The sequence below is a fragment of the Lissotriton vulgaris genome, chromosome 1_2 (assembly GCF_964263255.1).
Source record: "Lissotriton vulgaris chromosome 1_2, aLisVul1.2, whole genome shotgun sequence".
Taxonomy (NCBI): Eukaryota; Metazoa; Chordata; class Amphibia; order Caudata; family Salamandridae; genus Lissotriton; species Lissotriton vulgaris.
In genome coordinates this window covers 81,104,807-81,117,945 of record NC_141686.1, presented here as the reverse complement: position 1 = coordinate 81,117,945, position 13,139 = coordinate 81,104,807, and the positions used below count along the sequence as shown (strand labels likewise).

The following is a 13,139-nucleotide window of genomic DNA, read 5'->3' as shown; positions in this document are numbered from 1 at the left end:
AATCTAACCCAAGGCATTGTTGGACAATAAAGGGGTTGAAGAGGTGGTCTCAGTGTGTGTTTAGATTTGTCAGAATTCTCACAAGCTGTACAATTCCTGACACTTCTTTCAATTTCAATGTCAGAACCGGGCCGCCAGTATGAATTCCTGACTCTACTCTTGGTTTTTCCAATGCCAAGGTGCCCCTCGTGGCAAATATCTAGGAGTTTAGTACGTAAACCCTTAGGAGGAACAACCTTGCCATTTCTCAAAATCAAATCACCTTCGTTTGACAACTCAACCTTAAGTTCCCAAAATGATCTTAATTGTACAGGTATTTTCTTCTTTTCAGGCCAACCCGCTCTTATATATTGTTTTACCTCACGTAGTACATCATCCTCCTCCATTTTTTCTGACCACTCAGCACCAGAAATACATGGTATCTCTTCTACAATATTAGCTATGCAGAAAGTGTCAATGTCTGAAACTTGATCTTCATTGTTTGGTAAAGGTAAACGGCTTAAACAGTCAGCAACCTTGTTTTTCACACCAGGTAGATACTCAACCTCATAGTTATACTCTAACAATTTCATGGAAATGCGTGACAAACGGGGGGAAGCAACTTGAAGACCCTTGGTAGAAAGCACCTTTACTAGGGGTTTCTGATCACTTCTAAGGGTAATTTTGTAACCCCAGATGTATTGTCTAAAATGATTCAATCCCCATGCACATGCTAGTGCCTCTCTCTCAATCACAGAATACCTTCCTTCTGTGGGTGTGATTGAACGTGACGCAAATGCAACCGTAACCTCCTTTCCTTCTCCATTAACCTGTGAGAGTCCAGCTCCTAACCCCTTATTGCTTGCATCAGTGGTGACTATGTTTTTGAGAGAGGGGTTGAACCCTTGGAGAGATGGGACATCGCAAATATCCTCTTTTATCCTGGTAAATGCTTCTTCACAAGTTGCATTCCACTCAAATTTACTCTTCTGTTTGATAAGTTCTCTTAAATGCAAGGTTTTTGAAGAGAAATCTTTTACAAACTTTGCATAAAATTCAGAAAGGCCTAGGAATGCTCTGACCTCTTCCTTGTTTCTGGGTGAGGGGGCTTCTCTAATAGCTGATAGCAGCTCTTTTTTTGGTTTTATGCCATTTCCATCAATTTCGTGCCCCAAATAAGTGACTTTATTAGCAGCAAATTTGCACTTACGCAAATCCGCTGTAAGCCCATGATGTTCTAGCACCCCTAGGACTCTGTTTAGTTTAGCATCATGTTCACCTCTGGTGGTGTCTGTTACCATGATGTCATCCTGAAAAATTAGGAGATTTTTTCTCCCTTAAAAAGTTCACTCATCAACCTCTGAAACATGGCCGCAGCAGAAGCCAGTCCAAATGGTACTCTCTTAAACCTAAAACATCCCAATGGCGTTATATAAATGTGGTAAGGCTCCTGCTTTTAGGATGTAAAGCCACTTGGTGGTAGGCTGAACTTAGATCGATGGTAGAGAACCATTTTGCACCATTTGTATAAGACAGCATTTCACTAATCTTTGGCAAAGGGAATTGATCCACCAGAATGTTCTTATTGAGATCCCGTAGATCAATACATAGACGGAGCTTGCCGTTGGGCTGCTTCACGATAACTAAAGGCGAAACCCACTCTGCTGATTCTACCGGCTCAATGATGCCCTCTTTTTGTAATCTTTTTAGTTCATTTTCCACCTCCCCAATGATGGACAACGGTATGTTCCTTGACTTGTGTATACACGGCACAGCATCTTGTTTAAGTTTAATTTCGTGGACAAAGCCTTTAAGTTTCCCAATGTTCTTAGAAAACACCTTGGGATACCTTTTCTTGAAGAAGTTATTGCACTCTTCCTCTGTTTGTAAGATAAGAACGGGATCCGGGCTGTTAGGATCCAGAATTATACCCAATTCTCCTTGGTCAATCCACCCTAACACGGAAGGACCCACCTTAGAAACATACAGTTTGCCTACTGTTTGGCGAGACTTAAACTGGAACTGTAGTTCTCTGTAACCCAACATTTCAATAGGATCATAATTAAATGATTTTGGAAAAATATCTGGGTTCTGTAACTTCTTTCCAATGACTGGAACAAATTTCTCCAACCATACCCCTTCGTTAACAATAGTATATGGTGAGCCTGAATCAGCAACAATGGAAATATCTACCCCACCAATGTTCATGTCACATATTGGTTTCTTCTTTTTGTTACCTCCATCTTCAACATTCAACACAAATAAATTCATATCCTCTTCATCAGAAGATGTAAAATCTTCTTTTTCATCAAGAACTACTGCTTTTACATTTCTTCCCCCCCCCTTTTTTTTGGGACACATGGCACTGAAATTTCCAACTAAACCACAATTAGAACATTTTTGTCTTAAAGCTGGACACGATTTGTCATTAGCCAAATGATAACTACTACCATATCCAAAACATTTTCTATCATCTGAAAGTTTAGCTTTGTAGGTAGTATCTCTTCTCTGTACATAACTGGAACTAGGCTTACTATATGTTTTCTTCGAACTAATGACTTTGGCCACCATAGATTTGTCCTCTGTAGAGGATTTTTCTTCCTGCAACACAGCCTTAGCACATCTTCCAGTTAATTCGGTACATTTAATTATTTCCACTACTTCCTCTAATGGTAATGAACAAGTTACTTACCTTGGGTAACGATATATCTGTAAGAAACAGTAGTTAGTATTAGATTCCTTACCTTAGAATATCCCCAGGCGTCAGACTGGATCCGGAAATCTTTGCGTAGCAATACCCCTGCGCGTCGTTAGGCGTCGTCTCTGGCTCCACGTCCGTCGTCTGCGCCGGAATGACGTTGTCGGAGTACTTAGACGCCGCCCATGAGCGCTGACGTCAGTTCTTAGACACAGCTTTTCCGCGCCAGATACTCAGAGCCATGCTAGAACCAACACTGGTGCCAAGAAACTAGGGCCCTGAAAGGGGATGACCTTAACCCTAGGTATCAGTTCGCAGAACGGGGAGGATGGGTGGGGCGGTAAGGAATCTAATACTAACTACTGTTTCTTACAGATATATCGTTACCGAAGGTAAGTAACTTGTTCATCTGAAAGAAACAGGTTGGTATTAGATTCCTTACCTTAGAATAGATACCCCAGCAATACCAACCCCAGTGGTGGGTCTGCGAACCAATACTCACACCAGAAAGTCCTGGAGGACGGAACGGCCAAAGAAGCCATCTCTCCGGACTTGACTGTCCAGGCAGTAGTGCCTCGCAAAGGTGTGCAGCGAGGCCCACGTAGCCGCCTGGCAAATGTCCTGCAGGGGGACTCCCCGACCCAGGGCAGTAGTAGCTGCCGTGGCCCGAGTGGAATGGGCTCTCAGCCCCATCTGGAGGCTCCTTTCTAGCCAAGGAGTAGCACACCTTGATGCATAAGACGACCCACCGAGAGACGGTCCGCTTATGCACCGCCCGTCCCTTCTTCGCACCCACGTATCCAACAAAGAGTTGGTCATCCACCCGGAACTGGCGTGTGCAATCCACATAAAATTAAAGCGCACGTTTTGGGTCCAGACGATGGAGCCGCTCTTCATCCTTTGAAGGGTGCGGAGGTGGAAAGAAGGAGGGCAAGGTGATGGACTGCCCGATGTGGAAAGCAGAGACTACCTTGGGCAAGAAAGATGGTTTTGTACGCAGCACCACTTTGTCCGGATGCACAGACAGGAAAGGGGGTTTGCAAGATAGAGCCTGGAGCTCACTCACTCTCCTGGCAGAGGTGATGGCAACCAGAAAAGCTGTCTTCAAGGTGAGAAGACGGAGAGGACAAGAATGAAGCGGCTCAAAGGGAGCGCACATCAGGAAAGTAAGAACCAGGTTCAAGTCCCACTGAGGCATCACAAAGGGAACAGGTGGAAACATGAGTGAGTATGATGCCGTTCAGAAAACGAGTTACTATAGGGGACTTGAACAAAGAAGGTTGATCAGGCAGCCTTAGGAAGGCCGAAAGAGCAGAAAGGTAGCCTTTGATAGTGCCCAGAGCAGAGCCCTGCTGGGCAAGAGAAAGAAGGAAGAGAAGAACTTCAGAAAGAGGGGCAGAAAGGGGATCCACAGCCTTTGCTGTGCACCATGCCACAAATTTGTTCCACCGGCAGGCCTATACCGACTTTGTGGAGGGACGCCTGGCTGCCAGAATACCATTACAAACTTCAGGAGGCAAGTCAAATGGCCTAAACTGTCGCCGCTCAATCTCCAAGCATGGAGGTGGAGACTGGACAGGTTCGGGCGGAGGACCGTCCCCTGCTGCTGCGACAGAAGGTCCTCCTGAAGAGGCAGACGGATCGGGGGACCGACTGACATATTGAGTAGCTCGGGATACCAGAACCTTCGAGCCCAGTCCGGAGCCACAAGTATGACTTGGGCCCGGTCGCGCCTGATCTTCTTCAGCACTCTGGGCAGAAGTGGTATAGGCGGAAAGGCGTATAACAGACCGCAACTCCACTCGCGACGAAATGAGTCGCCGAGCGAATGCCGCCTTGGAAATTCCAACGCGCAGAACTGATGACATTGCGCGTTCTCTTCGGTGGCGAATAGATCTAACCAAGGCTTTCCCCACTGCAGAAAGATGCCTTGCGCCACGTCCGAGTTCAGGCGCCATTCGTGATTCATCGAGCACCGTCGGCTGAGTTCGTCCGCCCTGGCGTTCAGAGAACCTGCCAGGTGGTGAACCACCAGGGTCACGCCCTGATGTTCCAGCCACTGCCAGAGCCGCAGAGCCTCTTGACAGAGGGTCCAGGACCCCACCCCGCCCTGTTTGTTGCAGTACCACATGGCGGTGGTGTTGTCCGTGAATACCTGCACTGCACTCCCTCGGACAGGGGAGGAATGCCTTCAGTGCCAGACGAACCGCCCGCAGCTCCAGAAGGTTGATATGGAGCTGGGACTCCGCCGGAGACCAGAGGCCTCTGTTCTCCGCCTCTCCCATGTGGCCTCCCCAGCCCTGGAGAGACGCGTCCGTCACAACCACATGCTCCGGTTGGGGAAGGGAGAGGGATTTGCCGTTGACCCAATCGCGGTCCGTGAGCCACCACTGCAGCTGTCTCGCAGTGCCCTCCGAGATCAGGACATGGTCGGACAGGTTGCCCTGATGCTGGGCCCACTGAAACTTCAGGTCCCACCGCAGTGCCCGCATCCGCCACCGGGCGTGATGCACCAGAAGGATGCAGGAAGCCATCAGCCCCAGGAGCCGCAGCGTCAACCTGACCGAAACCCGGGATAAAGGCTGGAAGATCGGAATCAGAGCCTGAATATACCGGACTCGCTGCTCGGGAGGATAAACCCGAACTGCGCCGAGTCCAGAACAGCTCCGATGAAGAGGAGCTTTTGGGAGGGACACAGGTGTGATTTCGGCACGTTGATGGAAAACCCCAGCAGGTGCAGGAGATCCGCCGTAATCTGGAGGTGGTTGACGACTGTCTGGGGCGAGCCCGCCTTCAACAACCAGTTGTCGAGGTAGGGGAAGACTGAAACCCCTATCCTGCGCAGATGAGCTGCGATCACCGCCATCACTTTCGTGAACACCCGTGGGACGATGGTAAGGCCAAAGGGGAGCACGGTGAACTGAAAGTGCTCGAGGCCTACCGTGAACCGCAGGTAACGCCGGTGGGCCGGCAGGACGGGGATGTGAAAGTAGGCGTCCTGCACGTCCAACGCCACCATCCAGTCTTGCGGGTCTAGGGCAGCCAAGACCTGAGCCAAAGTCAACATCTTGAACTTCTCCTTCCAGAGGAAGCCGTTGACGTTCCGTAGGTCCAAGATAGGGCGTAGGCCCCCTTTGCCCTTCTTGGGTACCATATAGTAGTGGGTGTAGCAACCACACCCTACTTCTGGCCCAGGAACGCGCTCGATGACCTCCTTGGCCAAGAGGGCCGTAACTTCCTCCTGCAGAAGTCGCAAGTGGTCCCACGACACGCGGTGGTACTGCGGTGGCATGGCTGGAGGGGTCGCCTCGAAGGGGAGGGAGTATCCCCTTCGGACGATTTGCAGCACCCACCTGTCCGATGTGACTGTGTGCCAGTGGAAGAGGTGATGGCGGACTCTACCCCCCACTGGCGTCACATGGGCCTAAAAACTCGGAATAGGAAGGTTTTGAGGCGGATGCTGCGGGAGCGGGTGCGGACTGGCCTCGCTGTTGTCCCCGACTGCCTCCCCGGCGGTTTCCCCGGCTGCCACCGCGCTGAAGATTCTGTTGAGGCGGCGTGTGGCTGGCGGCACGTGTGGGGGCGCCCCTTCCTTGGCCACGAAAGGAGCGAAAGTCACCAGTTTGCTGGCGCGGGGCCGAGAGGCCTAAGGACTTGGCCGTAGCCCTGGAGTCCTTAAAGCGCTCAAGCGCGTGGTCTGCCTGGTCGCCAAACAGGCGACGGCCATCAAACGGCATGTCCAGAAGAGTAGCCTGGACATCGGCCGAAAAATTGGTGCACCGTAACCAGGCGTAGCGTCGAACCGCCACTGTCGTGGCCATCGCTCTGCCTAGTGTATCAGTGGTATCCAGTCCGCACCGGATAGAGTACCGTGCCGCATCTCAACCCTCCACTAGGGCTTGGGCGAGTTTAGCCCTGACCACCTCAGGGCATTGTGGCAGCACGTCCGCAACCGTGTCCCACAGGGTGTGGGAGTAGCGGCCCAAGAGGCATGCGGTATTGACTGACCGCAGTCCCATACTAAGGGACGAGAACACTTTCTTGCAAAACTGTCCAAACCTCTTGGATTCCCTGTTGGGAGGAGCCGACGGGAACGCGGTCTGGGAGTTAGAGGCCTGGATAACCAGGCTCTCTGGGGTGGGGTGGGTCGACAGGAAGCTTGGGTCACCCGGAGCCGGGCGGTAGCGTCTGGCCACGTTCCTGTCCACAGGCTGTCCTGAGGCGGGCTTGGACCAGGTGCCCAACAGAACGTCACATAAGGCCTCATTGAACGGCAGCAGAGGCTCGACCGAGCTTGACTGCGGTTTGAGGACCTCGGTGAGGAGATTAGTACTCACGGCCGCTGAGGGGAGCGTAAGGTTTAAGGCCTTAGCCGCCCGCATCAGCACTACGCTATAGGCTGCCCCCTACTCTGTAGCCACGGTAGGAGGGGAGACAAAGCCAGTGTCTGGAGAGAGGTCCAGGCCGCTGGCCTCCCCAAGCTCCTCTGTCCAGTCCGATTGGTCCTGACACTCCCGTGTCAGAGGGTCCTCAGACCCCTCCCAGTCCTCTTCGTCACCCAATTCCTGGTAGCCAGGATCAACAATCAGGGCCCGTTCGTGGAACTGGATGGTACCAATAGCTGTCTCATAGGGCGCCCAACGGGGCCGTGTCGACGGCTGAACGGGAGCGATAGAAGGACTGGGGCCGGCGTCGACCAAAGTCGGCGCCAGTGGTCACACCCTCGGGGACGGCGCCGGTCAGGTCGACCGGCGTAGTCCCGGATCCTGTCGGGGCCTGCGGCACCGGGACCGAAGTCGCCGGCGGCGTCGGAGGACTCGACCCGCTAGGCCCCGGAGCCGGGCCCACTGGGCCCGAAAGCGCCCGGTGGAGAAGAGTGCGACCTCATGGCCATGAGGTACTACTCGATCTCCTCCGCGTCGCATCTTGCTCAGGGACCCGAAGGTATGGGGCAGGATGCGGCGCCTGCGACTTCAGCGAAGCCGCGTGAGTGGTGCCACCCAAAACCCCGGCAGCGTCGGGGGCGGTCGGAGGAGCGATGACGTCGCTCCGACCTCTCATGCCTCTTACCTGAGGAGGAACCATTAGACCGATGCCGACTTCCGGAGCTGCGAGGGCTCCGTCCCGACGACCGGTCCCTCGACCTCCCGTGGGACCGGGACCTCGAATGGCGCGGGGCCGACTGCCGGAGCTCGAGCCGCTTGCGGGACCGCTCCCGCCTAGCCTTCGACGTCAGGGCCCAACAGTCGGAACAGGATCGGTCGTCGTGGTCGAGGCCTAGGCATTGTAGACACCGGCGATGGGGGTCGGTATTCAACATCAGTCGACTACACTTTGAGCAGGGTTTAAACCCGGGCATCCCTACCGGCACCTGAAGAGTCGAGAACGACTTGAAGAGAATCAGAAATGATCAAAAAGTTTTAGTCAAAAAGTGACTAAGGGGTAGAGCTTCTCCGGATCTGCGCTAGCTGGCGCGGAAAAAAGAAGAATTTACGTCAGCGCACATGGACGGCGTCTAAGTACTCCGACAATGTCGCGCAGGGGTATTGCTACGCAAAAATATCCGGATCCAGCCTGACGCCCGGGGATATTCTAAGGTAAGGAATCTAATACTAACCTGTTTCTTTCAGATTCACCTTTTGCCCACAATTTCTCCAGGACATGCTTATTTGAGGACCTCATAAAGACCTGGTCACGAACCAACTCATCATGTAATGCCCCAAATCTGCAAGTCTGTGCTAAATTTTTCAACGCAGCAACGTAATCTTCTACAGATTCCTCTGGGGCTTGTCTGCGTTGAAAACATTTGAATCTGTTAACTGAAATAGAAATAGTGGGTTTGAAATACATAGTCAAATCTAATGCAACCGTGTACACATCACCTGTTCTAGGTTTCTTGTTGATACGGTTGTAAATTTTCATAGCCTTAGCACCCAAACAATAAAGAAGAATTTTCTTTTTCTTCTCAGGGGTCAATTCTTCATCACCTTCAAAAGTGGACATATAATTCTCAAAGTATTCCCGCCACTCTTCCCATTTAAGTGCATCATCTCCTGTAGAGGGTATGAAAGGTAAAGGTGGAGATAAATTCCACACATTTCCTGAAGCCATGACTAACTAATTTATATTACTAAATCAGGGCAGAAATTTTAAAAATAAGTATTATTTGTTCTTGTAAATTCCTTTTAAACCAAAATGTACATATCTTATATAAGAATTTTCTAATAAATGTAATATCTAATAAGGTACTGATCTAGCTTGTAAATAGTATAGCTCTATAAAACGGTCATCCAGATTTAGTGTATAATGTTTTCCAACCTTAGAGGATACACGTAATATGGCAGTACTAAATAGTTCTAAGGATCAAAACCTTTTAAATGGTGTGCGTGTCACCGCATTGAATAACACCCAAAATTTCCTTTGGTGTGCGTGTCACCGTTTTTTGAAACACGCTCCAGATCCGCTTTAAGTGCACTCGTACAAAACCCTTTGTTAGTGAGGACTAGTGTGCGTATCACCGTAACTTGGGACAAGCACAAACTGAGCTTCCGATTCTTCCAAACTGGCCGCCCGACGTTGTTGAGCGTATGCGTTCCACTGACGTCACATGAGTTTCTGACTGGAAAACCTCTACTCAGAATCCGTCGTGTAGTTCAGTCAGGAAGGCGGCACACGCATCGAAGGCAGAAAACGAGGTTCCCCCCTCAGTAAACTGGTAACCCCAAGCAGATGTCCTCCACAGCCACACAACATTTTTTAACTTCCACCAAATAGGAGGCACTCTCAACCACACTAGCAAACTCAGTCCGACAAGCTAGTGGATGTGAAGGCAATTCCGGGCAATTACCTCAAAGTCAAAGGCTTAACTCAGCTGTTTCCTCACGGTGGCAATTACCCCAAATACCGGAAAACTGCCAAAACCTTCTTTCAAAACTCCCTCAGTCGCACCAGTAGGGGTGAACCACGGGACCCAGACAACGCGCAGGGCATACACACAAGCAGCTGGACACTTCCAAAACTCACCCGTTGAAAACGGTGAACGGAGCGACGTCCAGATTGCTGCCTCCAGGAATGTTCATTCTATGAAAACAAATACTGTTGTTCTGCTGTTCCTTTCTGCAATGTCAAAACAAGACATTTCTTGCGAGGTCGAACAGCCATATTCCTGAAGATTCCGCTGAACTCCAATTCTTTCTTGTGGAATAAAGATGAGATGGCAATCTCTTAGGCAGAATAAAACGTACCCAGAACACAGAATGGAAGGCTTCTTGTGGGTTCTTAGTGGTGTCAGGAGTCCCGTTTCGTCGCCAACTTGTAAAGATGACAAGTATTCAAGTAAGTTATAACTTCTTTATTGAGAAGAATAGCACTGACACCAAGTCACGTCTATCTGCTCTAAGCCTCTCAAAGCAACTGTCACATAACTGTCATCCTGCCGGTGACCAGGTAGAACATCCTGACGTCACAATGCACCGGCAGGTCACGCGTGCAATAAGCAGGACGCGCGTGCAATACATTTGCTAGGTGCGCTAGCTTGAGTAAACATAACACACATTATACCATCAATTAACTCTGGCAAAGGCACACTCATACTTCCATTCTCCAAAATGTTGGTAAATTGAGTCCCATAAACTGGGTGATAGTAACATATGTCAATTGCAGCATTTAAAAACAGCAGAAGTAAAAAACACTATTATGTCTTTGTGAAAAATACCAACTATGGAGAACTGTAGTTACTGGCGGGTACTTTTTTCTTCAAGCTTTACAAGATTCACAAATTTAAATTAGGACCAACAAGTGGGTACCACAGACAATTCTTATTCAAGAATGAGATTCATCTTAAGGGAACAGGTTTTGAAGCACTGGCTGCCCTACTGTTTCCTATGCTCTGGACCGCTCATCGAGACACACTTCTTAGTGAAGGACTTAATTGTCATCCAACTCGTGGCTCTGTACTCTCAGTCTTCATCACCCTGTATAGAAGTCTTCCTACCCAAGCGTGCCTACAGTAATGCAGGAAGCAATTAATTTGTCTGAAAAGATACAAAAAGAAGGTTGATATGATGACTATTTGAAGCAGAGATTTAAATGGGTCTTGACTTTAAGAGTATGTAGCAACTCTCAACCACAGTAGATGTATGCGGAAAGGTTTGTTGAACGATCTGCTGACTCCGATTAAATGAAGGCATTTAAGACCAAATCTTAGCTAGGTTCTGAGGGATACATTCTTTACAGAAATGCAAATCGGCCTCCTTAGTGGAAAAGGGTTGAATCTTGCTTCTTGTTCTGACTTAAGTGATAAGTATGAAAACTAATTTGCAGGACAGATTTTGAATAGAGGCATGGTGCATGGGCATCAGATGACAACTGTATTTGGCTACCAGGTCCATTTTAAAAGAGACAAAAGATGGCTGATTTAGTTTTCCAGTACTTTGAAATAATAGCCTGATGCACTCGGATAGATGAGTATTATAAATCCAGATATGGTCAGCCTGAGAAGCGAAGGCTGTTGTGTGCAGAAAAAGTCTAGGTTCTTAGATCGTGCCCACACTCTAACATGTTTCCATGTCATGGCACAATGCCGCTAAGAAGAAAGAGCCATGATCGTTTGTAGTATCTGTTTGAATCCTGTGACAGCCATGGAGAACTAATCTTCAAGTTCTGAACAGCAAAGCAATCCATTTGCTGACAACAAGAGACATTTGGTGTTCTGATTCAGTGGACATATAAGCCTCCTTAGTCTGGAAATATCATTAAAAGTTATATGTTATAGAGTTCCTATTTGTGATTGTTGGTTTGGTGTCTGCTTAGGACAAACAAGCAGACATTGATCTTGAGTACATGTTCACTTGAAATATCAATACTAAATTTTAAAGTCCAGTGGCAGATGTTGAGATTACAGCTGCAGCGGAAAAATTCTTTTTCTTTCCTGCTTGCTTATTTAATATATAGTCAGAATGATCTCAGGGCTAGTCTGACTGCCCTGAGCTGTCAGTTATAGCTGGGCTTATACCGGAGACCAAAAGCCACTGAGGAGGAAGTCCTGTAGGCGATCGTCCTTGACCAATAGGGAAGCATCTGTTGTGAAAAAAATGTTGGGGATTGACCAGACTCACTGCAGTTCAGCCACCACTGAAGCACTTTCATCAATTGCAGACTAACCAAGGCAAAAGCATCCCAGCCCACATGAACTTTGTGCATTATATGTATAGCTGCTCTTGGATTGGACTGGGCTAATGCAGATGTGGCTCTGGAGAAGAGAGGATAAAATGCAGCCTAAAAGTGATTTTGGAAATTGGACAGCACCCTTCAAAAATTATGCACCATTGCAAAACAGTTGTTAGAAACGAACATACAGATAAACAAAGTATTAGTTTTCCCAAATGTTCACAAAAGACACACAAAGTTGTGACTTTGATTTTCTTTCTTTTATTCAGTTTTTATTCTTTCTTTTCTTTTTTTGATAGTTGCGAATAGCCGAAACGTTTCGTCCGTTGCCGGACTTCTTCAGGGCTTAAAATAATCTTTCTGATTATGGAACCAGAAGGCCACAACGCAATGCTCCTGTATGTTCCAGCCCCTTGACCTTACTGTGGGCCTGCTTTTGTCTTTTGTCGACACCGACTGTTACTAGGATCTGTGATCTTGCTTACGATTTTTCAATTAATAAAAGAAACTCCTTGAAAGCCTGACCAAGACGAATGTGAAAAGCGTAATCAGAAAACTTATTTTATGCCCTGAAGAAGTCCGGCAATGGACGAAACGCGTCGGCTATTCGCAACTATCAAAAAAAGAAAAGAAAGAATAAAAACTGAATAAAAGAAAGAAAATCAAAGTCACAACTTTGTGTGTCTTTTGTGAACATTCGGGAAAACTAATACTTTGTTTATCTGTATGTTCGTTTCTAACAACTGTTTTGCAATGGTGCATAATTTTTGAAGGGTGCTGTCCAATTTCCAAAATCAGTTTCTTGGGTGGTAGGTTGCCTATCTTCCTTAAGGCCAGTGTGGGGATCACGTGTCTGGACCTAGCACCTTCTATTCCTGTATAGCATATGGTATTTCAACAGTAGTGCAGATTTTTCCTTAAATTCCCCGTTCTCTTGCCACATGCAGCCTTAAAGTGTCTTCAGTTATGGTTTTCAATATAAGAGGCTAAGTTTTTTCCCTGCCTATGGTGGCAATCCTGGCACCTAAAAAAAATAAATATGTGTTGAAGTGTGATGAAAGGAATGCTTGAAGCTGAGAGAAAAAAAAACAACATTGCCAGAAGTTGAATGTTGCAATTTACTGCATGGTTTGCTTCACTGAGGATGGTCTGAGTCAATTGCAAAAGTACAAACCGCTAGACCTTGCCTCCATTGGGGATTTGCTACCTGCACCATGAACTTATTGAACATCCATGAAGCTGATTTGAGGCCTAAAGTCAAGGCATTAAGAGTGGTAGTCCTACCAGTCTACCA

At 48.2% G+C, this 13,139-nt stretch overlaps 1 protein-coding gene across 5 annotated transcripts in view; it reads right to left on the bottom strand.

Moving 5' to 3' along the window:
* The window catches only part of WNK1 (WNK lysine deficient protein kinase 1), a 1,566,458-nt gene that overhangs the window by 117,333 nt on the left and 1,435,986 nt on the right, over positions 1 to 13,139 (bottom strand). The gene's annotated exons all lie outside the window — the stretch shown is intronic.